Consider the following 27,677-nt stretch of genomic DNA (forward strand, 5'->3'; position numbering starts at 1 on the left):
GGTTGGGGTTATTTTAATGTTATTTTAATTGTTGTTTTATTGCCATATGTTATTTGTGATGTTTTATTGTGGTTTCTGTGTAAGGCAGGGTATTTATAAATAAATAAAAATGCATGCACACTTGTCTTTGTAGGTATGTAAGGCAGCGATCCCAAGCCTTGGTGCGTTTTTATTTCCAAATAATTTTTTATAATTTTTATATTAGCGGCGGAAAAAGATTACCTTGTTGAGCCTGTGGACACTTTGGGAATTTTGAAAACAGCGGGCACTTCAAGGAAATGGCACCCACGAAGAGAAGGCTAGAGCTGCCAGCAACCTGGAGAAACAATGTCCTGCTCACTGTCATGGCTTCTGTGCAGTCCCACTTGGCAGCTGCATTGGCACAGGTCTGCCAGTTTCCCCAAAGATCTGAGGCACACGGAGTGCTCCCTCTCCTCTCCTTTGTCTCGTACATTTTCACCCCAAAACGGGCCTGTGATGAAGGCAGGGACAGCGTTCCTCCCTCGGATCACCCCCTTAGCAAGAGAACGTCTATTGAAGCTTTCTTTGTACTTACCTCAAGATCATTTCAAATGGTAAATCACCGGATTTACAGTGGCACTCTTGAAAAAGTGTAAGAACCATGGAGAGAGAGTTTGGATTTATATCCCCCCTTTCTCTCCTGCAGGAGACTCAAAGGGGCTTACAATCTTCTTGCCCTTCCCCCCCACAACAAACACCCTGTGAGGTGGGTGGGGCTGAGAGCTCCGAGAAGCTGTGACTAGCCCAAGGTCACCCAGCTGGCGTGTGTGGGAGTGCACAGGCTAATCTGAATTCCCCAGATAAGCCTCCACAGCTCAGGCGGCAGAGCTGGGAATCAAACCCGGTTCCTCCAGATTAGATACACAAGCTCTTAACCTCCTACGCCACTGCTGCTCCTAAACTAAAATGATGAGCAAAGACATGTCTTCTTTGCCTGCAAGAGGCATGTAATATGGCAGCAGATGAGTCCTGCTGCCTTTTCACGCTCAAATGTGGGCTGTGGATTTACCAAAAGACTAGCTCTCAGGAAGAGCAGGGTGCTCAGAAAAAGGGGAGAGGATAAAAAGGAAGTCCCAAGAACAAACCCTGGGGGAAATTGGAGCTGGTGATTCCAGGTAGTAGAAGAATTGAATCCAGGCAGGAAGAGAAGGAATGGGGTGACCTAATCCCTCTCCTCTAGAGGCGTAGCTAGGGAACATGGAGCCTGGTACAAAATCTGAGTTTTGCTCCCACCCCACCCCCAATGTCCGTTTGTATTTTTTGCATTTTTAGTGTTTTTTCCGTTTTCGGCCTGCAGGGTACGCAGGTTTTAGGCTAGCAGCATCAAACTTTCAGGGTATCTTTGGGAGACTATCCTGATGATACCACCCAGGTTTGGTGAAGTTTGGTTCAGGGGGTCCAAAGTTATGGACTCTCAAAGGTGTAGCCCCCATCTCCTATTAGCTTCCATTGTGTAAGGGTGGGGGTTAGTTTCTGCTCTTTCTGCCTGGCCTTGGCGCATTCCTCGTTCTGGGCTTCGTGCCCGGGGTGGTTGTGGCCTTAACCTTGCTGTGATTATCTTGTGTGTTTGAAGCTTGTTTCTGCTCTGTCATGGGAAAACTGCTGGGACGTTTGGGGGAGGTGGCTGAAGGTTCCGTAAAAGCGACACCTGAAAGGCCCGAGAAGTCAGAACTCCGCATCCCGTGTGTAATGCGATGCGTTGAAGTTTATAAGAAATAAACGTACTGAACTCAGTTCCTTTGTTTCGAGTCCTTTGAGGTTCCTTACAACCCTTTACTTCAAGTGTTGCGACTCCGTTTTCAAGATCCGGAAGAGGTGAACAAAGCCATCAAGACTGTTAAAACTCTCAAGCAGGGAAATAAAACCTTTGCGTGCAGAGTTCCTCGCCCGAGAATTCCGGTTGGTCAGCTTTTGAAAGCAAGCTCCCCGGACTGGGGTCGAACGCGATGAAAAATGTGAATACTTCCAACGATGCTAGTCGCAGGAGGAAATCTGCACCTGGAGCATGCATGTGGTGCGTGAACCCCAGACCATCGCGGGAGAATGGGATTACCACCGGCAATCTGGTATTGCGGCCCGTCTTAATCGCTTCCAATTTGACGTGGGAAAACCGCTCACGACCAAACCTCCTGCCAGAACCGGGCAACAGTACGGTCACCGCCCCACCGAAGAAGGCGCAGTGCAGGACTGCCGGCAGCCGAATCCACCTCTGAGCACCGCCGTCGTCTCGGGTTGTGTCTATATTGTGGGGGCCCGGGCCACATGGCGGCCACCGTCTGCGGCAAAACAAAAGGTGCCTGTCCCCGCCCCCGCAAGTCAACGTGCGTAACGGACTCCTCGCAAGACGCGGGTCCTCGGGGGGGCCCTAAGGAGCTGTGCAAACCACCTATTATGATGACAAGCCCGGGAGACCGATGACAACACCCGAACCTTGAAGGGGTGAGCCTCTTCACAGAACCTCCGCTGAAGAGTTTCCCTGCGCCTAGATGCGGGTGAGTGCAGCGGGGAGCCCCTATAACTATTATGACCACAGTCTTCGGTTGTGTCTATATTGTGGGGCCCGGCCACTATGGCGGCCAATTGCCCGAGAAAAACAAAAGGTGCTCGTCCCCGCCCCTCGCGAAGTCAAATCTTGCACGGACTTCCTTCGCCAAGACGGGTCCTCGGGGCCCTAAGGAGCTGTGCAAACCACCTATGATGACAAAGCCCGGGAGACCGACATGACGCACTGAACCTGAAGGGTGAGCTCTTTCGGCCAGGTCCCGCTGAAGAGTTTCCCTCAAGGGCGCCCAGATGCGTGTGAGTGAAGGGGGAGCCCCATAACTTTATGCCATGACCATCGCTTAACCAATACCTCCAAGCACACCCATATTCTGGCACGAAGCTCGATTCCGCCGTTCGCTCCCACTGCCTTAGTGAAGCCTCAGGTGACGGCGGTGAGCAGCTAGGGCTCGAACGATAGCATTGGCCAAACCAATTCCTTTTACTCAAATGGATGGCAGCCCGCTGGGCACTGACGGTCCGGCCCGCTTCAAGACCCGCAACCAGTGCTTCTATGCGATAATTGCTGAACACTACTTGGGAAGAGACGTGTAGCTTCATTCTGGCTCCAGCGTTGCCAAACATCCCATAGTGCTGGGCATGCCCTGGCTCCTCTCCCATGAACCCAATTATTCATCTTCTGGGGAGACAACGATAGTCTGATTCACCCGATCCCCTTGTGGGGATCATCACATGCACGAGGGGTGGAAGCCACCGGCAGAGGCTAAAGAAGATCCCCGAAGTCGCCCCAGGCAATGGCTTTTAGCTAGCGTAACCGGAAGCCCAGAACTGGCCGGAGTTCCCAAACAGTACTGGGACCTTAGCCAAAGTCTTTGGCAAGAACAGGAATGCGATCAACTCCCCATAGGGACACAACAGACTGTAAAATCCTCTTTGGTCCCAGGGGCACAACTCCCCAAAGGGTAGAATATAATCGGGGATGAGCCCAGCCGAGGAGAAGCGAGCTCGAGCCTTTCTCGAGTAAGAATCTGGCTCGCGGTTTCATCCGCCGAGCCACCAAGAGCACCCACGCAGCACCCGTTTTGTTTGTGAAAAAGAAAGATGGAACCCTACGTCTGTGCACTGATTATTGTGGTCTCAACGCTGTTTCGCTGTCAAATAAATACCCTTTGCCCCTCATCAAGAACCTGCTCGATGTCTTGGGAAAGGGGCGTATTTTTACCAAACTGGATCTGAGGGAGGCTTATTACCGAGTACGAATTGCTGAGGGTTTCGAGCATTTAACAGCATTTAATACCAAATTTGGCCAGTATGAATATCTTGTAATGCCATTCGGATTATCCGGTGCCCCAGGGGCTTTCATGTCACTTATCAACGACGTTCTACAAGATTTTCTGTTTAAGGGGGTGGTGGTGTATTTGGATGACGTTCTAATATATTCCCAAACGATGGAAGAGCATGAACGTTTGGTCAGGGCTGTGTTGCAACGTCTGCTCGATAACTCACTCTTCGCAAAACTGTCCAAATGTGCTTTCCACCAAACCTCCATGGATTACCTAGGGTATCGGATCTCTCCAGAGGGCCTGGAGATGGCAAAAGTTGCAGCTGTAGTGAATTGGCCGATACCCACCACCCGTAAGGAACTTCAATCGTTTCTAGGTTTTGCGAACTTTTATCGAGATTTTATTCCCCAATTTACTAAGCTTGCTCTACCACTCACAGATTTACTGCGCACCAAAGGAAAGGGGCCCCAGGCATCGAAACCCTGGGCTCCCCTTTCTTGGTCCCCTGAGTGTCAAAAATCATTTCAGGCTCTTAAGACAGCTTTCACTACTGAACCTATTTTGAAACACCCAGATCCTACTTTGCCTTTCATCGTGCATGTCGATGTTTCGGATAAAGCCCTAGGAGCAGCACTCTTGCAGAAAAATAAAGATAACAAACTTGTAACGTGTGCTTATTTATCGAAAAAACTGTCCGGCCCTGAACTCAACTGGACGGTTGGAGATAAAGAAACTGCAGCCATTAAAGAGGCTTTGTCTACGTGGTGGCATTGGCTGGAAGGCGCCGCGCGCCCGTTCCAAGTCTGGTCAGATCATAAAAACTTGGCAGCTTTGTCTACTCCACTCAAAATGTTGGCCAAACAATTGAGATGGGCGGATTTTTTTTCCAGATTCAACTTCACTGTCCATTTTTTCCCTGGTAATAGTAACAAATTAGCTGACGCCCTATCCCGCCTCCCCAGGGGGACGGACACTTCCTTACGCGCCATGCCTCGTACCATTCTCACACCTTCTCAATTGGGATTGGCGGTAACCCGATCCCAGACAGTTACGCCCCCGAAACATTCCCCCATGAAGGTCCCGGACGTTGTATCCCCGTTTCTACGTCATCTGGAGGAGGCGGGACGACAGGAGGTTCCGAAGGAAGAATCTGACCCCCTCCTGCAGTTACAAGGGGGAGTGTGGAGACGGGGGGACTGCTGGTACATCCCACCAGCCTTACGTAAGCAGGTTCTACTGGCTGGTCATGACGCCCGACAAGCGGGACACTTTGGATTTTTGAAAACGCTTCACCTACTTAGGAGGCAGTTTTGGTGGCGCACCATGCGCAAGGACATTGAGGCATACATAAAGGGGTGTCCGACGTGCGCAGAGGCTAAGGCCATCCCTACTAAGCAGCACGGATTACTACACCCCATCCCCCCGGCGGCTCGGCCGTGGCAAGTGATTTCCATGGATTTCATCACAGATCTCCCCGAAAGCCATGGTAATACAGTACTTTGGGTAGTGGTGGACCTCTTTTCCAAACAGGCGTACTTCGTTCCGTGTTCCACCATTCCCTCGGCGCCTAAATTGGCCAAACTGTTTATTCAACATATCTATCGTTTGCATTCATTGCCGGAGAGAGTGATCTCCGACAGGGGCCCACAGTTCATATCTAAGTTCTGGAAAGCGTTCCTGGAGTTGTTGGGAACGGCCTCGGCTGTGGCTGCCCCGTACCACGTGCAAAGTGACGGCCAGACCGAACGGACCAACAGAACGCTTGAGCAGTACCTATGTTGCTACACCAACTATCATCAGGATAACTGGACGGAGCTTCTTCCCTTCCCCGAATATGCCTACAACAACGCGGTTCACAGCAGCACCAATAAAACTCCGTTTGAAGTGGTCTCGGGTCGTTCGTTCCTCCCGTTACCCCAGCTCCCCGATCATGCGCTCCAACCCCCTGACTTTGGTGACTGGATCCGATCTCTAGCTGAAGGCTGGAAATCCGTCTCTTCCTCGCTCTCGCAAGCGCAGGAAGCCCAAAAGAGCCAAGCGGACAAACATAGAATGGATTTTCCTCTGCAAGTGGGGGCGTGGGTTTATTTGTCCACCAAAAACCTTAGGGATGTGCATAAATATTCTAAGCTAGGCAAGAAATTCATAGGCCCATTTAGGATCACCCAGGTGATCAACGATGTGACTGCTCGGTTAGAGTTGCCCAATTCTCTCAGTAATATTCACCCTGTATTTCATTCTAGCTTACTCAAGCGGGCTCCAGATTCAGATGCTTGGCACGACCCAATGGAGGTTCCCCCGCCGGTGATCGTTGATGGCCACAAACACTACGAAATCGACGCTATTCTGGATTCTCGTTACATACGCAAACGTTTGCAATATTTGGTGTCCTGGGTGGGATATCCCTCAGGCCATAATCAATGGGTGTATGTTGAAAACATTGACGCCTCCCCCCTTTGATCGCTGCTTTTCATAAGGCTTTCCCTCTTAAACCGGGGGGAGAGGGGGCTTTCGTGGAGGAGGCGGAGTGTAAGGGTGGGGGTTAGTTTCTGCTCTTTCTGCCTGGCCTTGGCGCATTCCTCGTTCTGGGCTTCGTGCCCAGGGTGGTTGTGGCCTTAACCTTGCTGTGATTATCTTGTGTGTTTGAAGCTTGTTTCTGCTCTGTCATGGGAAAACTGCTGGGACGTTTGGGGGAGGTGGCTGAAGGTTCCGTAAAAGCGACGCCTGAAGCCCGGGAAAGTCAGAATCCGCATCCCGTGTAATGCGATCGTTGAAGTTTATGAAATAAACGTACTGAACTCAGTTCCTTTGTTTCGAGTCCTTTGAGGTTCCTTACACATTGGAAACAATGCGGGACGGGGCACCCCCTTTGGGAGTCCATAACTTTGGACCCCCTGAACCAAACCTCACCTAACTTGGGTGGTATTGTTATGGCCAGGAAAATATGAAAAATATTTTCATAAGCCTATCGCTAAACTGTACTGGCTAAGGACAAGAGCAAAGAGACCAGTGTTATCCAAAAGTCTCCATAAGACCTGGAAAGGACGTGTATACATAAGTGTGCTAATGTTTCACATGGTTTTCTTCTTGCTTTTATCCCTGTTAAGATTTAATGTAAACCCCTCAGCGTTGGATTTATTGTTTGCCCAACGTTTAGGCTTATGTCTTAGCTAGGTTTTTCAGTTGATTCAAGGTTTATTAATGTTAGTTTAGGATATTCTTGTTTATATATAGTTCAGTTCAGTTTTATTACGGCCATTAGGCCAGCAAAAAAGAGCAGAGAAGAACAAGAAAAAGGAGGAACAACAAACAAAAGAACAATCGAATTTGCACTGAAATCCACGAAACAGAAATCCACACAAAAAATATCATCAGCTTGTAGCATTCTTACGGTCACCCTCATGTGGTCTGGCTCTTGGTCCCAACATGGTTCTTCTCTTACTATATGCCAGCATACAAAATTTAGCTACCTGCTGAGATATAAGAGAAACTCGGTCTTCCAGCAAAATTCTCACAAGAACTGAGTCGGAATTAACTCTAGTTAAATTTCTGTACTGGATAAACAATGGATGAATTAATGCCTCCCTTTCCCCTTTATGGAGTTCACAATGCAATAAAATATGTAATACAGAGTCCACTTCCCCTGAGTTACAAACACATAGTCTCCTATGTCGTGGGATTTTTTGAAATCTGCCCATTAGATTGGCTGATGGAAAAGCGTCAAAACGGGCCCTTGAAAAGGCCCAGCAGCATTTCGTAGATGTTATATTGGACAGGTAAGGGGCAGCCGAGATACCTGTCCAAGATTTTAATGGTTTATATAACGCCGGTAACAAGGAGAAATCTGTTTGCATTTCAATATCATTGAGCCGTTGATAGACCAAGGCTGTTGCTCTGCAATGATCCAGTTCCAATAATTGTACAGGATCCAAACCACACTGTGTAAGTTTAAGTGTTATTTTTTCTAGCCAGCTTGGATATGGTGTTGCTGCCAGAAGCAAAGGCAATAAACCCATGGGATGGGAGAGGACTTTAAGCCAGTATTTGATAATAAGCCTCCAAAAGGTTGTCTCAACTTTAACCAACCCTGCTTCTTGTCTTAAAACTACATTAGCTGTACATTTAGGAGTGTTAAAAAGAGCTCTGAGCAATGTGGCTTGTTTATATATAAATGTGGGGGCTTTTACTGTATTGTCAGTTCTTTATGATTGCATCTAATGTTAAATTAGATATGTTATTTTAGATATTTGTATCTGTTAGCAATAGCTTGTAGCAGCTGATATTAAGACCCAAGGAAGTTAGTCTTGGAATTCAGTTTGGGCCAACTCCCGGTCAATCTCTTTAGCAAGAACAAAGACCCTCTTGGAATTGCAAATCAAATCTGATGACAACACCCCAGAGGTCCCAACCGTTGAGGAACGCGCTAAGATCACCATTGGACCATTTGAACTTTCTTTTGTTGCAGGACTGAGGCGCGGGAGCCTCAGGACATAACTCAAGGAAACAGCCCATCTGATAACCAGATACCTGGGTGCGTTAACAGCCTCATCCAGTTTTATGAATGGACACTCTTCAACCCCTTCTGCACTATCGTAAAGTCTGCGGGAAGACGCCTGACAACGAGATCTCATGGTTCCATTCACAAAGTTGTAATTGTACCTCGCTTTTATGCGTTGATGTTTCTTTATTGTTGCAAGGTAAGGGTCTGCCCCCTTACCTTCCCCCTTGATCTTTGTGTATAAAAAGTCCTGCGCTTGGCTATGAGAGCGCGATTCCCCTGCCTGAGCTGTAGCAACCACTTTCGAATAAAATACTTGATTTTGAAGAACACCGGCTTCCTGCGCCTCACTACGTTGCCTGAGCTGAAATCACTTAATGTTACCCAAGCAGCAGCGGTAACAGTATCATCAGGAGAGTCCCCAAAAAACACCCTGAAATGATGGGGCTGCTAGCCTAAAAACTGTGCCCCCGCAGGCCAAAAACTGAAAAACACTAAAAAACACAAAAAATAAACCTGAAATTTTTGCGCCCCCCCCCCCCCCCACTCCTCCTGCTTTGAGGCCTGCAGGAACTTTCCAACAGCCACAGGGCAAGATGGCGGAACAACAGCAGTCACAGGTAGAGCAGGCAGAACCTCACAGGCTTCTACTCCAAGTATGTTTTAACAACATTCTAAGCTGCATAGCATGCAGATACCATATTGGTCTCATGAAGATTGTGCAGCGCTCTCATACGCGGCTGAGCTGCACAGTGGTAGGGAACTTCTGCACAGTTCTCTACCACAGTTAGAGAGAATATTGGTTTTGAGTGATGAAACAACCAAGGGTAATCACCCTATCTTTGACTTCAGATATATTAGCAAATTTTTAAGAGATGCAAAAATCAGAATTCTTCCTTTCAATGGACTACTGTTACAGGCAAGTGGATGGCAATGCTGTATACATTTTTCATTTCCTGAAAGAAGGGATGTGGTTCACTGTCCTTGACCTCAAGGAGGCGTATTTCCACATCTCAATTCATGAATCCTGTACGAAATACTTGCTCTTCCAGTGTGGAGATTCCTCATTTGAATGTATGGTCTTGCCCCTCAGCCTGGCTACATCTCCAAGATTATTTACTAAGTCTATCTCAGCTGTCGTAGCTAATATAACTCTAAAGGGGTTATCAATAATTTATCTGCATTTGAATAACAGGGTTATGATGTCCTAGTAAGGCGCATCGTGAAGCCTGACTGGCTCCAAGAGCCCCCTCCCCGGCCGGAGGAGGACGCACACCTGAGCAAACAAAATGCACCCTTGGAACTATGCAACCACCAGACACAACCAATCAAAGCCTCCGTGGTCTATGTCACCAGCCTGCCACAGGTTACCACTGCCGCCACCTGCGCAGTCTTTCCTCAGCCGAAGCCTCCCTCGTCCCGCAAGAAGAGCATGACCAGAACCGCGATCTTGTGGCGGGCCACCTGCACTGCCCATGGCGGCCCTTGGGCCAGACTCTGTCCAAGAGGCCGTTCCTGGGAAGCTGGGAGGGGGGCTCCATTGGGGGACCCTGGGGCTTCTTCAGAACTGGCTTCCTTTCACGAAGTGTGATGCTTCAATACAAGGACGTAGGTAAGGGGGGGGGTTCTCAGGTTCAAACCCCCCCATTCATGTCCAAAGCTCTGTCCACCCGTTTGTGGGTTTTTAAAACATTTTTAGTGTTTTTCGGTTTTTGGCCTGCAGGGGGCGCATTGTTTAAGCTAGCACGGGGTCAGCAACATTTACCACCCAAAGAGCCATTTGGAGTAGTTTTACACGGCCCCCAAGATCTACTGAGCCAGAGAGGGACCTCCAGTTTGGCCCCTCCACTCACCTTTCCTGGAGGGACATGCCCACGCTACCCTCCAACCTCCGGGCCACATGGAGCCACAGTATAAGGCTGAAAGAGCCGCGGGTTGCAGACCCCTGCTAGCAGCACCAAAATTTCAGGGATTGTTTTGGGGACTCTCCTGATGATACTACCCAGGTTTGGTGAGGTTTGGTTCAGGGGGTCCAAAGTTATGGACTCCCAAAGGGGGTGCCCCCATCCCCCATTGTTTCCAATGGGAGCTAATAGATGGGGGCTACATGGCATGGATTTAAAGGCATGGATTTAAAGGGAGAATCTGAGGTCCTCAGTTTACAAGAAGAAGAGTTTGGATTTATATCCCCCCTTTCTCTCCTGCAGGAGACTCAAAGGGGCTGACAATCTCCTTGCCCTTGCCCCCTCACAACAAACACCCTGTGAGGTGGGTGGGGCTGAGAGAGCTCCGAGAAGCTGTGACTAGCCCAAGGTCACCCAGCTGGCGTGTGTGGGAGTGCACAGGCTAATCTGAATTCCCCAGATAAGCCTCCACAGCTCAGGCGGCAGAGCTGGGAATCAAACCCGGTTCCTCCAGATTAGAAAGCACCTGCTCTTAACCACTACGCCACATTGAAAGTGATGCTGTTTCAGGGTGGGGGATAATCCACCCCAAAACAGCATCACTTTCAGTGTTGTTTAACTGGGGACCCCAGATTCTCCCTTTAAGGTGGATTGAAAAGGAGAATTTGGGCTCTCCAGTTTAAACACCATTGAAAGCGATGCTGTTTGGGGGTGGATTCCAGCATCACAGAGGCTGCCCGGGGGGTGGGGTGGCTCAGATTTAGCACCAGGCTCCATTTCCCCTCTATGCCTCTGCCCAGAGGGGCGGGCAGAGGGAACTCTCAGCTGCTGGCCGGGAGCCCGGCTGGTGGGGGGGAGGGCAGGGCAGTCTGCCGTCCCCAGCCTTGGAGAGCTGCTTTTATAAGCGCTAGGCCAGGGGCGGGGCTTGGGGAGGCGTGGCCATGCCCTAGGGGCGGGGTAGGGCCCCACCCCGACCCCACCCCATAAAAAAACCTATACCTACGTTCCTGCTTAAATACCTCATCCACAAACGCTGCTGATTGATACGTCTGACCCTGTTTATTAGCGGAAGGTTCCAGACGCCCCGCCCCCCCCCTTCTCGGCCACCGCCTCAGAGGCGCCTCCAGGCCCGTTCCCTAAGAGACGAGAGGCACCGCCTACCGCGACGGCCGGACTCCGTGTGAGCATGCGCAGGAAGAGGCGGGCCCCGCGCAGGCGCAGCTCTGCCGCGGCGTTCTTCCGGCCTGGGACTCCGCGTCAGGGCCGGCACCGGGGAAGCCCGGGCGGGGAAGGGGCGTGGCCGGGCCCGCAGATCTCGCGCGAGCGTGGGCGGGGCGATGGGCGCGGGGCGGGGCGCGGCGTATATCTGGCGAATGTCCGCCTCCTCGCTCAGGCCCCGCCGGCAGCGACACCACGTGCGCCCGCCCGCCCCACTCACGCACGCACGCAGCGCCTGGGCCGCCAGCACCGGGAGCGCGAGCGGGAAGGGGAGGCCCGGCCGGCGGGGGCGGCGGCACCGGACGCCTCGTGAGTGGGGGCTGCGGCGGGGCGGCTGCGGGAGGCCTCCGGGTGGACCTTTGCGCGCGGGGGGGAGGCGGGGGCGCCGACCGGGCAGGCCCCCGCCCACGTGCTGGCCCAGCCGCCCCCCCGGAGGCAGCGGGAGGGCGGTGGAGGGCCTGGCCCGCCGGGGGAGGAGGAGGAGGCGCCGCCGCCCGCGCCCTTGAGCGGCTGCCCGCCCCGTCCGGCCTCCCCACGTGCGCCCAGCTGGGCCGGGGGGGGGAGGGGGGGGGCGGGCGGCGGCTGCAGGGTCGCCCCCGGATCTTGGGGCGGGCGGGCGGGCAGAGCCGCCGATGGGATCCCCTCCGCGGGGGCTGCCGGGCTTGGCCTCCGCCGCCATGCCGCTCACCTGAGAAACTTGGCTCCAAGTCTCACTCATGCCTGCCTTGCAGGGCTGTTGTGAGGACCAAATAGCCGAGAGCTGCGGGGGCCAGGACGACCTTGCTGGGCGGGCCCCTGACATCCGCGGCGCGGCCATGGGAAGTGTTCCGGGGGCGTCACGTGTTGTGGAGCGCGGGGGCTGCCTGTCCCGGAGCCCGTCGTGTCGAGAACCAGTGACAGGTGCCAGTCAGCCCGTGGCGGCCGCGCTCTCCTCGTGGGCAGCCTGCTGGTGGACTCGGCCCACCGCCCGCCCTGCAAGGCTGGCCACAGGTTGCCAGGGAGGCAGCCCGCGGGTGGCTCGAGCAGCGGCTGGTCCTCCCGCCTCCCTCTGGCGATCGCGGGGCCCCCCGAGGCGGAGGGGGCGCTTCTCCCCCACCCGGCAGAAAATGGTGCTTCCCGGGTGGATTCTCTGGGCTTGGCTGCCTCTGGGCCACCTTCAACCAATGCTGACTGCCTGGCACGTGGCTGCCTGTGGGCGAGGGGCTGCTGAACTTCCGGGGGGTGCTCCAGTAATGCCAGTGGGGCTGAGGACCCAGATTCTCTGTGGAGCTAAGAATGGTGCGTTCTAATAAACCACCACAGCCTCTGCCTGAGCTGAAAAGTCAGGGATGTCGTGGTGTGTTTGGATTCGGAGGGCTAATATTGCTTTAGGTTGCGTTTAGAACTTGTAACCCACTTGAATCGTGGAGAGAAGCATTGTAGAAATAGTCTGAGTAGTGTTTGGTGTTTGCAAAGCACACTGGGAAAGCACTGATTTGCAGTTACTTCGAGAACTCTTACAACCACCTTGCCAAGTAGGGCTGTAGTATCCTGGTGGGGTAGGACGACAATGCTAAGGGAGTTGTGGCTACCTACTGTTTTTGATGGCGGTAGGATTTGAACTGGGGGCTTCCGAGGGCTCCTACGTCCCAAGTCTTTTTTGATTTTGCCCGTATTAATTATTATTTATTATATTTATATACCTCTCTCCCCAAAGGCTCAGGGCGGTGTCCATCAATAATAAAACAATTTAAAACATCATAATATATAATTTACATAAAATAATGCATAAAACCAAGACTACAGATGGCTTCAACCCCTCTCCCCTTACTGTGTAATGATTCAGTGCTGTGTGTAACTTCAATTCTACTTTAACTTGCAGCGCATCTTGTGGCAAGAGGTCAGGGCAGGTATGATTTGAACATGCATAACCTGTTGAAATGAGATGCATAAAACATGGCAAGTACTAGAACATTAGAACATAAGAACAAGCCAGCTGGATCAGACCAGAGTCCATCTAGTCCAGCTCTCTGCTACTCGCAGTGGCCCACCAGGTGCCTTTGGGAGCTCACAGGCAGGATGTGAACGCAATGGCCTTCTGCGGCTGTTGCTCCCGATCACCTGGTCTGTTAAGGCATTAACTAGAAAACCCTTATATCAGTAGCTGTGGCTGCAAAACAGCCAATTATTTTGTCCACAAGGAAAATTTCAGTTATTGGAAAATGTACAAGTGGCTGAATACAAATATACAAATGGTTGACCAACCTCAGTAGTAAAGAGTACCACTACAAAGGGGCAGGCTTCCTGTGTGCCAAACTGAACTTGGCTAATTCTGAAGGCAGTGGTCTTCCTACTGAATCGCTTCCTTGGGGTATAGGATTGTCCGTCGTGATTGTTTCTTGGACCCAAATGTTTACAAGGGTGAAGGATTTGTTTGGCACTCTGGAATTAAGATGGTAATTAAATTTATGCCTCCTGTGGAACTCCCAGTTTGCAAAACGTTCTTCAGTTCCTGTTGCTCTCCACTGGTAATTATTGGGATTTCCATTTTACAGGCGAACGAACGGAGGCAGAGGCTGCGTGAGTCCAGGTTTTGAGTCCATATTGAGAGTGCATTCTAAACCCAGCACTGTGGCAAGCAGTGCTTTTGGGAAAAGAGGCCAGGATGTGCCTTGAAGTCTGTTACTCCAGCAGGAAGGCCCAGGCACTGTTCCACAAGCCGGGGTTGGCAAGTTGGGGCTGTTTGCAAGTCCACGGCACCAGCGATAGTCTGATGCAGTTCAGCGCAGTCCAAAATTGTTTGTGAATCCTGGGCAAGCAGAAGAAGCGAGGAGGGCATTGGAGGCCTCAGAAGTAGGGAAGGAGCTCTTGCCACACTTGGCTAGTTTTCCTCTCAAAGCAGAGCGTCTTCATGGAAGATTGACCTTGATATTCTTCCTCCCCACATGCACACACATGCGCAGTGCCCTGAAGGTGTCACTCAACTGCTGCTCTGCTATGGCTGCCAAACAGACTGCTTCAATAGGTGCCCTTCCTCACTCATTCCTGAGCTCCCACCCTTCCCTGTGCATCTGTCCCGGCCAAGGGCATCATCTCCTTGGAGTGGGAGGCCCTTCCTGAGTCAGGAGCAGAGTAAATCTGCACTCCGTGTGTGTGAAATGGTAGAGTTTTGCCACGCCTTATCCTTGTGAAGAAGAAGCAGCATTTGTTCCCTGAGGTCAGATGGGAGCATAGGGTCAGGTGGATTTCCCAGGAAAATGCTATTGCTGTGTATTGTCAACTGAAACCTCATCTGACAGTAATCGTGTGAGGATGGGGCACAAAACTAAGTGTGCCCTCCATTAACTGGCAACTTGGTGCCAGGGCGTTTCCCCTTCTGTCCATGTGTTGGGATGCAGGATTGCTCTTATTTTTGCTGGAAGAGGCTCTGGGATATTCCCCCCACCCCCTCCAGCAATCCTGCTCGTCAACACTCCTTCTGAGGCATCAATCATCCTCCCTGGCATGTCTGCAAACTTGCCTTCGCAGCAGTGAGGGCTAGAAACTTGGCTGTTGCACTTGCAAATATAAACTGAAATTTTGGAGGGAAATGAGTTATATGGCTGCTGTTCTCAGCGTGTTTTTGCGGGAGAAGTCCAGTGAAATAATGGAGTTATGTCTGAGTAGGCCTGCCAAGAATTTCTCCCTTCATAATCTCTTGTGCCGTCCCACCAATGCGTTGGCAGTATTTGCAAGTGTCTGTATGGCCAGAGCTTTGCTGCAGAATATAGCCTCTTCCTCTGGGAAGCTTAGGGCCGGAGATAACTTTGCCTTTGGGGTAGCTGACTCTGTTCCCATTTTATCTCCAGAAGGATGGGAAGGAGAGCTCAGGAGCTCAAGCGGGGCTCACATTTGAATTCGTAAAGTGGGTATCCGGCACATGAGAGAAACGAGAAGCAAGCCTTTATTGGCATAGACAACAGAAATAAAAAATGGATTAAAAAGCATATACAATACAGGTCGAAGAAAATCTACTGGCGTTTAGTAATTTCCAGGAGAAAGTCTGCCACTATCATACAGAGAGAAGGATCAGGGTTGTCCAACAAGTTGTGTAATCTAATTAAATCGTGGAGATGGAGTAAATGTAAATGTGAATAAGATTCACATACTTGGATCTGATTTCTTTGAATCTGAGACAGTGTAGTAATTGGTGGGCCAGAGATTCAACAGAGATTCATCGTTACACGGGCACAATCTTTTAGCCTTTTCTTGCTTATTAAATCTGCCATGTAACAAGGCAGAAGGCATAACATTAAACCTGGCGAGCATTATGGCTCTCCTTTGAACAGGGTTGTATCCGGCACATGTTCACGAGCACTAATGCGTTTGAAAACACGTTCTGTATCCTAGCTTGCTCTGCATCAGTTATTTTAAAAAATATTATTCTATTTAGTCAAGTATGGGTTATATGTAATATATACATGTATTCCCATTTCCTAACACACAGTAAATATATTGATTGGTCAAGTATGGTAAGGTACGGGTCAGAAACAGGGATGTGTGGTCCTAGGGTCATCTGGTAGAAGCTACTAAACTCAGCTGTTCTTGCATTCGCTGATAGTGAGGTGTCATAGTCTTCTGGGTTACCTGCCTGTGTCTCACCTTGGCAGCAAAGGAGCATTTTTACTGGGTGCTCTTAAAACTCTCCATGAGATCTGAGGCATGGTATAAATCTGTGCTTTGAACACTTTCCTGTTGGTGGGAGGTTTCGGTCCTGTGCTCATCGGGAAACAGTGAAAGATGTTATGATTACTGTTGTACTGTAGTTGCTGTTGTACCTGAGGATTTCCCTAGCTCAGGAAGTCATGGTATGATGGAGCATGTGGTGTAGTAGTACAGTATTGGGCAAGGAGTTGGGAAGTCCAGATTCAAATCCTGCCCCCAACCTGGGAGCTCTGTGTATGACCTTAGGCCTGCCACATTTTTAGGTTTAAATCACAGGATTATTGAGAATAAAATGGAGAAGAATCATGCATGACGCCTCAGATTGCTGGAAAGTAAAAATAACTAGATAGCAGCAGTAGAATCATAGAGGCGGAAGAGACCACAAGGGCCATCTAGTCCAACTCCCTGCTGTGCAATTGAAGCACCCTTAAGAGATGGCCATCCAGCCTCCATTTAAAAACCTCCAGAGCGAGAGACTCCACCACCCTCAAAGGTAGTAGATTCCACTGTCGGACAACTCTTACTGTCAAGACATTCTTCCTAATGTTTAGGAATCTATTAGTCCTTGTCCTAGTCTCTGGAGGAAACAAGCTTGCTCCCTCTTTGGCATGACATCCCTTCAAATATCTAAACATGGCTACCATGTCACTCCTTAACCATTTCTTCTCCAGACTAAGCATACTCAGCTCCCCAAGCCACTCCTTCTAGGGCAGGAGTCTGCAAGCCAACTGGCCACGCTGGCAGGGGCTGATGGGAATTGTAGTCCATGAACATCTGGAGAGCCATAGGTTGCAGACATCTGTTCTAAGGCATGGAATCCAGACCTTTTACCATTTTAGTTGCCCTCCTCTGAACCCCTTCCAGCTTATCAATATCCTTCTTGAATTGTGGTGCCCAGAACTGGACACAGTGTTCGAGCTGAGATCTTACCAATAGTGGCACTATTACATCCCTTGATCTAGATACTAAACTCCTATTGATTTATCCCAGATTCGCATTGGCTTTCTTGGCTGCAGCATCACACTGCTGACTCATGTTCAATTGGCCATGCTGGCAGGGGCTGATGGGAATTGTAGTCCATAACATTTGGAGTGCCAAAGGTTCGCCACCACGGTCCTATATCCACGTTTCATTTTTTTCTGTCTAGGTGTAATATCTGACATTTATCTTTGTTGAAATTCATTTTGTTAGTTTTGACCCAGCTCTCTAATCTGTCCAGATCATTTTGATTTCCGACCCTGTCCCCAAGCTACCCCTCCTGATTTGGTATCATCTGCAAATTTGATTGACGTGCCCTCTATTCCATCATCCAAGTTGTTGATAAAAGTCCTCAAACTTCTGGCACTTGCAGATAGTCTTGGAATCTGGAGAGGGTAGAAGGCACAGCTGCAAAATGGCTGCCGGAGGCTGCAGGGCCAATCTCCGTTTTCAGAGGTCGGAGCCAAGAAATCTCCAACAGAGGTAGCTGCTCCCAAATAGGTCCTCCTGCAAAGTTGTGCCGTGCAAAGCTCTTGGATTTTTTTTTTCTCGCATTAAATACACTTTGGATTTGTTCCTGATTCTTAAGAAGCAAGTGAGTGCTGGAAAGCACATTGGCAGGCACTGTGATGCCCCCGGTGCGCACCAAGGATACCTGGACGGTGGCAGCAGGGGGTAAGATAAACAAGCTTTTCTCAACCTCCAGAGACCGTCTCTTATTGGCGAGTAAAAAGGCCATCCTCTTCCTCTCTCCTTCCCCAGGAAGGCTGCATTGAACGATGATGGTGTTAAGTCTCACAGACCACAGCAGACCTTCTTGCTGCCATTTTAGAAGTAGCAACCAAGTGCTACTGCCCCTCATATAAGGGCAGAAGCACCTGTGTGGCAAAATGCAGTGACAGTTGGAGCATCTACAGAAAGGCCACTGTGATGGAGCTCCTCCCCAACTGGGGTGATTTGTGGTGAATGGTGTGTCAAACAGGGCAGGTGCACTGTCATTGAAGAAGAAAAGAAGAGTTTGGATTTATATCCCTCCTTTCTCTCCTGCAGGAGACTCAAAGGGGCTGACAATCTCCTTGCCCTTCCCCCCTCACAACAAACACCCTCTGAGGTAGGTGGGGCTAAGAGAGCTCCGAGAAGCTGTGACTAGCCCAAGGTCACCCAGCTGGCGTGTGTGGGAGTGCACAGGCTAATCTGAATTCCCCGGATAAGCCTCCACAGCTCAGGCGGCAGAGCTGGGAATCAAACCCGGTTCCTCCAGATTCGATACACAAGCTCTTAACCTCCTACGCCACTGCTGCTCCATTGGTTAGCCTTCAGAGGTAGGGAAGATCTGCCTCTGCAATCACTCTCTGGAAAGAGAGCCTGAGAAGCTATTGGCCTGTCTGCATAAAACTTTATTTCTTGGCATGCTGAATTCCCGCAGGGGGATCTCTTCATGCTTCTCTTTGATAGTTGAGTTTCATTCATCTGTTTTCAGGGTTGTTCTGGGCTGCCGATTGGTGGGAATTCGGGGGTTTCATCCAAGGCCCGTGAAGAACAACTTCTTTAAAGGAGACCGAGGTTCGTCTAATGGGATCCTTCTCAAACTTCAAATACCGCTTCCCCATAAACTTGGGCCCACACCCATTGCCAGGAAGACAAACAAAGCTTACGGCACCACAAAAATAAAAAAGCCCCCGTGATTAAGAAGAATTGTAACTAGAATAATTATGGCTGAACTGTAAACTCCAAGTTGCTTTGTGGGTGACCTTCCAAAGGTGTGGAGATCACCAATCTCAGGCTGGGAGTGCGGCGTTCAAATCCCCACCCCTGCACCGCTTGCTAGTACCGTATATACTCATGTATAAGTCGAATTTTTCAGCACATTTTTAATGCTGAAAAAGCTCCCCTCGACTTATATGCGGGTCATTAATTTTTTGTGTGTTTTTACTTTGCCGGCCAGCAGGGGGCGCAGGTTTTATGCTAGTGACACCAAATTTTCAGGGCACCCTCAGAAGATAATCCTGATGATACCAGCCAAGTTTGGTAAAGTTTGGTTCAGGGGGTCCAAAGTTATGGACCCCCAAAGGAGGTGCCCCCATTCATCATTGGTTTCAATGGGAGCTCTTAGTAGATGGGGCTACCCTTTTGAGGGTCCATAACTTTGGACCCTCTGAACCAAACTTCACCAAACCTGGCTGGTCTCATCAGGAGAGTCTCTTTATGATACCAGCCAGGTTTGGTGAAGTTTGAGTCAGGGGATCCAAAGTTATTGATCCCCAAAAGGGTGCCCCATCCCCCATTGTTTACAATGGAAGCTAATAGTAGATTTTCCATTTCTGATAATATCCCTCTTAAAATCTAAGTTGAGTTACATTTGGATGATGATGAGGAATCCAGTTTTGAAGGATTTTAACTCTTGTGTTTTAACTTGGTTGCTGGTTGAGCTAAGGTTTTTGTACTTTTAAAGTTATTGTTGATACCATATTGTTTTTGTTGACCCTCTTTTCCACTTACAGAGCCAGTTTACTGTTTTTCTTTGAAATAAATATTCAAAAACATTTAACCTACTGATGCCTCAATTGATGTAATTTTATTGGTATCTATTTTTATTTTTGAAATTTACCAGCAGCTGCTGCATTTCCCACTCTCGACTTATACGCGAGTCAGTACGTTTTCCCAGCTTTTTGTGGTAAAATTAGGTGCCTCGACTTATATGCAGGTCGACTTATACACGAGTATATACGGTAATTGACTGCTTGCTGTCTTTCCGCCTTCCCTGCAAGATTGTTGTGAAGATCAAATGAGGAGGGAGGGAATGTGTGCCCTGAACTCTTTGGAAGACAGGCAGGGCGGAAAAAAGCGATTCTGTCAAGTCATGGTGGATAGGTCTTTCAGCTATGATGGTGTGTTAGAACCTCCATGTTCAGAAGCAGTGGAGCTTTGAACATTGGTTCCTAGAAGGCACACTAGGGGGCAGTGATGTTGTTTTTCTGGGTGTCGTGTGGGCTTTCCAGTGTCATCAGGTTGGGAACAGGATGCTGGGCTCAGAAGCCTCTTTGGGTGGTCCTGCAGCCTGCCGTTCCCTTCCGATCCTTCACTGCGCTGGCTTTTAATGAGTGAACGGAGCCAGTGTTAAAGAACTCAGTGTTGGGGCTTGAGCTGTGACTACAGCACAGTTGGATTGCCTGCCTGCCTGCCTGCTGGCTGGACTGGCTGGAGAGTAGAAGAAGCAAGCCTTTATTTGCATAGACAACAGTACAACAGTAATAAAAACAGATTAAAAAGCATATACAATACAGGTCAAAGGAAATCTACTGGCGTTTAGTAATTTCCAGGAGAAAGTCTGCCACTATCATACAGAGAGAAGGATCAGGGTTGTCCAACAAGTAGTGTAATTTAATTAAATCGGTGAGATGGGGTAAATGTAAAGGAGTAAGATTCACATTCCTTGAATCTGAGACAGTATAGAAATTGGTGGGCCAGAGATTCAACTGAGCCATCGTTACACGGGCACAATCTTTTAGCCTTTTCTTGCTTATTAAATCTGCCATGTAACAAGGCAGAAGGCATAACATTAAACCTGGTGAGCATTATGGCTCTCCTTTGAGCAGGGTTTATTAAGCAATACAGGTATTGTGCCAAGTGGCCCCGTTCAAATGGGAGAGAAAAATACAAGGGGGAGCACGTTTTCTTGGCTGCGGTGATTAGGGTAGAGAACTCTCTATCCAATAGTTGACCTTTTAATTTCCTATAAGCTTCTGAATAGGACAAAGGGCAAAGTGAATCCACTGACAGTCCAATAGAGGCCATTTTTTCTTCAATTATGGAAAACCAGGGGTTGGAATAGGTGTCAGAGAGCAGTGTCTGGAGAGCAGCCTTCCCCTCTCCAGCTTGAGGGCTGCCAAAGCTGGCCCCCTTGGAAGGATCATGAACTGTTTTGTTTTGCTTTCTGCAGCACAGCAGGTCTGCCAGTGGCAGGGAAAAACTTCTCTGCTCTTGCAAGAAAAAAAGCTTGGTGCTGGCTGCATTAGCTTAGAATCCTAGACTTGGAAGAGACCACAAAGGCCATCCAGTCCAACCCTCTGCCGTGCAGGAAGACACCATCAAAGCACCCTTGACAGGTGGCCATCCAGCCTCCTTTTAAAAACCTCCAAAGAAGGAGACTCCACCACCCTCCAAAGCTGTGTGTTCCACTGTTGGATAGCCCTGGCCATCAGGAAGCTGTTCTTAATGTTTAGATGGAATCTCTTTTCCTGCAACATGAGTCTTTGGTGTCTGGGCCCTGCGAGAGTAGTTGGGGCCATGGAGAGAATGCTGGCCTCTTCTGGCTGCTTTGCACTTGGCTCCAGAGCCTGGTCATTTTGCAGACTGTCTGCCTGTCATGTGGTGGAGGTCTCTCTTGTAGGAGCACTTTGCCCTTGAAGCTCCCTGTGTGACCTTCGACCGGCCTCCCCCTCTCAGTGGCTGATTGAGAGGGAAGAGAGAACGGGCAGCCCTCCCTGGGTAGGGTGTAAACTAAGTAAAGCTGCATTCTTGAATGGCTTCCTGGCAGATTTCTAGCTCTACCTCTGCTCTGGTCTCTCCTGATGTGTTGCTTTCCCTTTCCTTAAGAGCCCCTTTTTTTGGTCCAGATCCTGCCAGTTCCCTTCCTAGATCTCATAACATGACCTTGCACCCTTGACCCAGTCATGCTGTCCACCTCCTAGGGTGGTTGTGAAGATAAAACTGGAGAAGAGGACACTCACGAGCTGGACCACCATGTGGATGTGCAATTCAGAATGAGTGTGTTTATGTGACATAGAGAAATGTATCCTTCCAGCAGTCATGTTGGGCAGGCTAGCATGAGCGTCTGACGTATTGCAGATGGCACCGTGACTAACCAGTTTGCCTGAGGCCCCTTCCGGACACACGAGGCGACTCAGGTTTGCCTCGTGTCAGCGGAATCATACCTTAGCTCGAATCCTCCCATTCCTCCGCACAGCAGCTGACTCGTATCTCCGGAGCCGAGCTCAGAGGGCGGGACCACCTCCCTGAGCTGCGTTCCGATTGGTTGCTGAGTCCCCCGTTCTGCGCATGCCCAAAGCTTTTCGCTGCCGCCACTAGTCTCCCGTTTTCGCATGGGCGAAATACTGAGCTGTGATTGGCTAGATGGCAGAGTCGAGTTGACGGAGATTCCGCACTCCGCCGGCTTCGGCTCGAGCGCAACCCGAGTCCGCCAGTCGACTCAACCCCCCAGTCGAGCTCGGAAATTCAACGGCGAGAGGGGGGTGAGTCGAGTCAGACACGAGTCCGACGCTACGTCTGTGCGGAGGACTCAGGTCGGACTCAAGTCGATCTAAGGTCGACTCCTACAATGTAGAAGGGGCCCTACTAAACCTTGTGCCAGCAGTGGGATCCAGACCAGGGGCTCTTAGTCCTCCACTTCTAAGCCACTGTGCAGCGCAGTTTTCCAGGCCACGACCTTCCACCTTTCTAGATCCAGGTCCCTCTTAGTCCTGGTCTGCAGGACAGGACCAATTAATGGCTGACTTAAAGCTGTGTTTTCAGAATGTTCTGCATGTCCATTTTCGTTCCTTTTCCAGATGACTGCAGTACTTGTGAACCTCGGGTGAGGTTTATGCTCCACCAGTGGAAGGCCGCGATTGTCATCGTCCAGTCTTAGATTTCTTGGCCTCTGAAAATGAGAAAGCCAGCATGAGAGTTAGGAAGGCTGCAGGTAGGCAGGCCTCACCCTTTCAAGACCAAATCGGGCCGCTCAACATTTTATGATCTTAACTAGAAGAGAGCATTATGACAGGTAGTGGGGGGTGGGGGAGGGCGTGGGTAGAGGGAGCTGCGCTCAGATCTCTGGCCAAACTGGGGTTGGCTCAAAAGCAACTCTGAGGTATGATGAAATAAGAGGTTTTGTGAGCCCGCTTGAGGCTGGACCAAGGACCGGATCACCCCTGGATCTGAGGTTCCCGGTCTGTGCAGCTGTTCCTTCCGGGCTCATTTTGTGCCAGGCCTTTCCGGTCCAGCCACCTTTTGGATGGAACAGTTTCATTCGCCCAACAGAGTGAAGAGCAGTGGTGGCTAACCAATTGGCCATGCTGGCAGGAGCTGATGGGAATTGTAGTCCATAACATCTGGAGTGCCAAAGGTTAGCCACCACGGCACTAGAGTGTTTTAGTTGCAAGTCTTAATTCAAAGAAACTTTCTGCTGAAATAAGGTGTGTGTGTGTGTGTGATTGTGTGTGTGTTTTTATGAAGCTGGCTCAGCCTCTGGGCCAAAGCTGCCTTTTGTTTGCCGTTCACTCCTGGTTTTCCCATTTCGTTTTCTGTGTTTACTTTAGTCCTGGAGTGCTTTATTTGTGCAGTACAGGGCAAAGTACATTTCGCAGACACTGTTCAGTGCTGAAACAATGCAGTTGGGCAGTGCACTGTTAAAAAGTAGGTTGCAACTGACTTGTCTGCTTGAAAAACTAAAGCTTCTTGCATCTTAAAGGCTGTCTTGTGTGTGTGTTGTGCTGCGCCCCCCCCCCCCCCCGCCTTTTGTCATCTTTGTTTTCCTGCTGATTTTTGAAGGTCTGCTTTCTTCTCCTTTCCCTGGACCTTATCTTGGGGTTATTTATTTTTTTAAAAAAATCCGAGGTTTAAGAGGCTGGATCCCAACAAGGTATTTCTACAAGTACAAGAACTTCTGCTTGCAAATCATGTCTCTTCCCCCTCCCCTGAAATTCCAGGGGAACCCCCCCCCCCCGCCAAGAACAGGAAGAGGAGGAGCCCTGCAGGAGGAGTGAAGTGGGGAAACCATGTGCTACACACAGGATTCTTTGAGCCCACAGAAGTGCTGGTCTGGACTTAAACCAGTGATCACCGGGGGGTGGGGGGGCATTCATGCAGCTGTCTGAGCTTGGCTTAGCCAATACAGCTAAAACTTAATGTATCACTCTAGGACCGTGGTGGCGAACCTTTTTGAGACCAAGTGCCCAAATTGCAACCCAAACCCCACTTATTTATCGCAAAGTGCCAACCCAGCAATTTAACCTGAATGCTGAGATTTTAGTTCAGAAAAAACTGGTTGGCTTCCTCTTCCTCCTCCCCACCCGCTCGAGCAGGGGCCAGCCTGCTCTAGCCTCCAGCAAGTCCTGCGTACACTGCTCTGTGCCTCTCTAGCATCTCTGCCTCCTCTGCCCCCTCCTCAGGCAGCAGCCACCCAGAGCACAGCCAGCCGAGTCCTCCCTGCTCACCATGGTGCGCGCACGTCGTGCTCAGTGGCCCAGGCCAGCCTAGATGTATGTGGGAGGGTGATTTTCTACCCCCCACATGATGAACTCTGTGATATTCACTTGGGTCAGATCTTAGCCAGACAGAAGTTGTGAGCATGAGCTGGGGAGGGGAGAGTTATGCTTGCCACTCTGACCTCTCCAGAAGAAGGGTTCGATAAAAACGTACTGAGTCGATATTATTGTTGAGCTTGATGTTGTTCAGGGTAGGACAAGTTTCGTGCCTTGGATGCCAGTCACATGGGAGGAATGCAGGTTTGGAACTGGGAGAGGTAGAAGAGGGAGAGGTTCTGCTTGCAGTCTCCCCCCTGCCTACAGATGGCCATCTTGGATTGCTGTGATATGTTGGACAGCAGCAGTGCAGCTGTGCCATCTGAAGCAGAGTGGCCCCTTCTAAGCCCACTGAAGTTAAAGGACTTGGAAGGCAAGCAGCTGCATTCGGGGTGGTGTTATTCCTTCTCCTGCCCACACTTGCCCCTTCAGGCTTTGAGTTCTGATCTTCCTGTGAGTCTCAACCTGCCTTATGCTCACCAAACTCTCGATGAAAGGGAGGTTTCCAGGATGAGTGATGAAAATGCTGTGTGCCCCCCCGCTTTTGCCTTAACTTTGTGCCCGTCTCCTCTGGAATCTCCAGCTTCTGTGGGCTTATAAGGCTGCTCATGTGTCCTTGGGCTATTTTTAGCGTGGAAAAATTCCACAGGCCCTGTGACTTCAGTTTTTCATGCAGCCAGGTCCCATGCGGCGTGTCTCTGCAGAGGCCGCTGTACGCCCCGACAGTGTTGTCATACGTTTGTAAAGAGAAGGTTGCCGGCAGAAGAAAAATGAAGACTTTAAATTGCCGCTGCTGGGGGTCAAAGCAGAAAGTGCCAAAGCAAGATTACAGCTAAGCATTAAGAAGACAACAGTAATAATTGCTGGAGAATTACACCACTTCAAGATTGAAAAAATTACTATTATTATTGACCTTTATTTGGTGTAAAATTAAGTAAAAAAATAACAATATCATAAAATACAAAATTTACAATAAAATTAGCATACACATACAGAAACGTATAACATAAAATACTATTGGTTATATAAAACTTCTAATAAAAAGTTAGCTACCCTGTTTCCCCGAATATAAGACATCCCCTGAAAACAAGACGTAGTAGAGGTTTTGCTGAAGTGCAAAATATAAGTAAGTAAGTAAGACATAGCAAAGTTTTTGTTTGGAAGCACACCCAACAAACAGAACACAGAAAAATAAGACATCCCCTGAAAATATGACATAGCACATCTTTGGGAGCAAAAATTAAGATAAGACACTGTCTTATATTCGGGGAAACACGGTTTCAATTCACAAGATTGAAGAAATTGATGTTTCTGTTAGAGTGACCTAGGGCTTCCAGCAATGACAGTGGCCCTCTGCCCGGATCAGGGCCCGTGGGAGATCCCCAGCCGTGCAGTTTCTAAGCACCACCCTTGATCCCGATTCTCACCCGTCCAGCTTCAAAAGCAGCAGACGAGTGTGAGTGTTCTCCAGCGGAGGGTTGTTGATTGATCAGAGCTCTCTGTGAGATTGCTAGTACCGGACCATGTGCCTTTTATGACCCCTGGAATCCTGAGTGGCCCTTCCAGGCCCTTCCAGGCTAAACGTCTGCCAGCTTCTTTTCCCTGCTGCATCTTGGGCAGAGCTGCTCTTCAACTTCTCCTGAAAACATGACACTGTCTAATGTTCCCAGCCTTATAAGGCCCTGCTTGCTGGGGCTGGCATTTCTGCCTGGGTTGTGCTTGGTGTCTCTGTTGCAGGCAGAAGAGAAGTGGGACCCTTCTTTAGAAAGACAGTGGGGGTGGGGAGGGGACTTTCCCCTGCATCCTATTCAAGACCTCTCCCCCCATGCTAAGCTTGCTGGCTCAAGTGAAGTTCCTGGGGCTAGGTTCAGGACAAAGAAAAGGAAGGACGGCATTGAATAAACTTGTGCAACTCTGCTAGGTCAACCGAATTCACAGCATGTGGTGGTTGGTCTGGTTGCAGCGATGCGTAAATGGGATCCACGTTCTGGAGTGAGAATGGGGTTAGCCTTTGTTCCCTGCATGGAGGGACACCTTCTGGCCAAAGGCATGCTGGGTTTGGTGGACCCTTGGTCTAATTCAGTAGGTTAACTTTTATGGTGGTATTCCTGAGGAAAGACTGCGCACTCACCATGTGCTTGTATGCTGGGAGGTGGTACAGTTTTAACCCTTCACTGAGAGCTAGGCTGTGGATGTTGCATTCTTAGCATTGGTTTGGTTGGTTCTGTTACTTCCAAATGCTTAGTTTTGAGCAACAGGGGGCAACAAGGCATGCAAATTTCAGCCAGTATAGCTCTTTAAGGAATGCTGATATGAAGAAAGATACAGCTAGGTGAGCAGCATTTGTAGGGGGTAAGTTGCTAGTCCTTGTGGTGGCAAGATTAAGTTTGGAAGTCTTATTCTGAGACTCCTCTGATCTGCAGATGGCACGTGTTGCCCCATCCCTGGATCGACAGAAGTAAAAGGCATTTCAAGCAGGTGTCCCTATTTCATTTAAAGAAATTAATTTTTTTACAGCACAAGAGGATTTTTCTTTCAAGTGGCGGATTGGACCTTTTCTGTATCCAGCTGCACTGCTGAGCAAAATTTGAAGCCCTCCTCTAGTGTTGGTGGCTTTTAAGTTGGAAGAAGGGTCCCGGAAGAAGGTTGCATCTATCCCAGGGGTAGGGAACCTGCGGCTCTCCAGATGTTCAGGAACTACAATTCCCATCAGCCTCTGTCAGCATGGCCAATTGGCCATGCTGGTAGGGGCTGATGGGAATTGTAGTTCCTGAACATCTGGAGAGCCGCAGGTTCCCTACCCCTGATCTATCCCAAGGGGCACAGCCAAATGCACCTGTGAAGGTAAACAGTGACAGCCCTCTTGTGGCTGTGCCCACCACACTGTCAGAACTCCACAGGTATTGCCAGGCTCAGGAAAGGTTGGGGACCTCTAGGTTAGGCCGGTGATGCTCACACGGTGGCTCCGTAATCACCCTTCCCCGGTGTGGGACCTGCCTCAGGAAAATGATGAGTGGTTTGCTACTGTGATGGACGTTTTAATTCTTGATTAGGGTGAGGAAACCCCTGGAGATGTGGGGTGGGGTTTGGGCACGGAGGGACTTGAGCAGTGCCACGTAGAGTCCACCCTCCGAAGCATCTGTTTTCTCCAGGGGAGCTGACCTCTGTTGCCTGGAGTTCAATTGAGCTTCTTCCCTCCCACGGCCCCACCAGTGGCCTTTGGTGTTCCAAGGGTGAGTTGTTGCTCCACAATGTGACAAAGTTGGTATCTTGAGGAGTTTGCGTGGCT

At 49.8% G+C, this 27,677-nt stretch overlaps 1 protein-coding gene across 2 annotated transcripts in view; it reads left to right on the forward strand.

Annotated features, from left to right (window-relative positions):
• Positions 1-11,514: 11,514 nt before the first annotated feature.
• AKAP1 (A-kinase anchoring protein 1) overlaps positions 11,515-27,677 on the forward strand; it is a 57,846-nt gene continuing 41,683 nt past the window's right edge. Inside the window, exon 1 of one of the 2 annotated variants that reach the window (XM_048519069.1) lies at positions 11,515-11,735. The gene's annotated coding sequence lies outside the window, so the exon portion shown is untranslated. Of the gene's footprint in view, positions 11,736-22,654; positions 22,789-27,677 lie in introns of those variants that run through there. The other variant, XM_048519070.1, reaches the window with a different exon arrangement.

This window comes from Sphaerodactylus townsendi, linkage group LG16 (genome assembly GCF_021028975.2).
Source record: "Sphaerodactylus townsendi isolate TG3544 linkage group LG16, MPM_Stown_v2.3, whole genome shotgun sequence".
Taxonomy (NCBI): domain Eukaryota; kingdom Metazoa; phylum Chordata; class Lepidosauria; order Squamata; family Sphaerodactylidae; genus Sphaerodactylus; species Sphaerodactylus townsendi.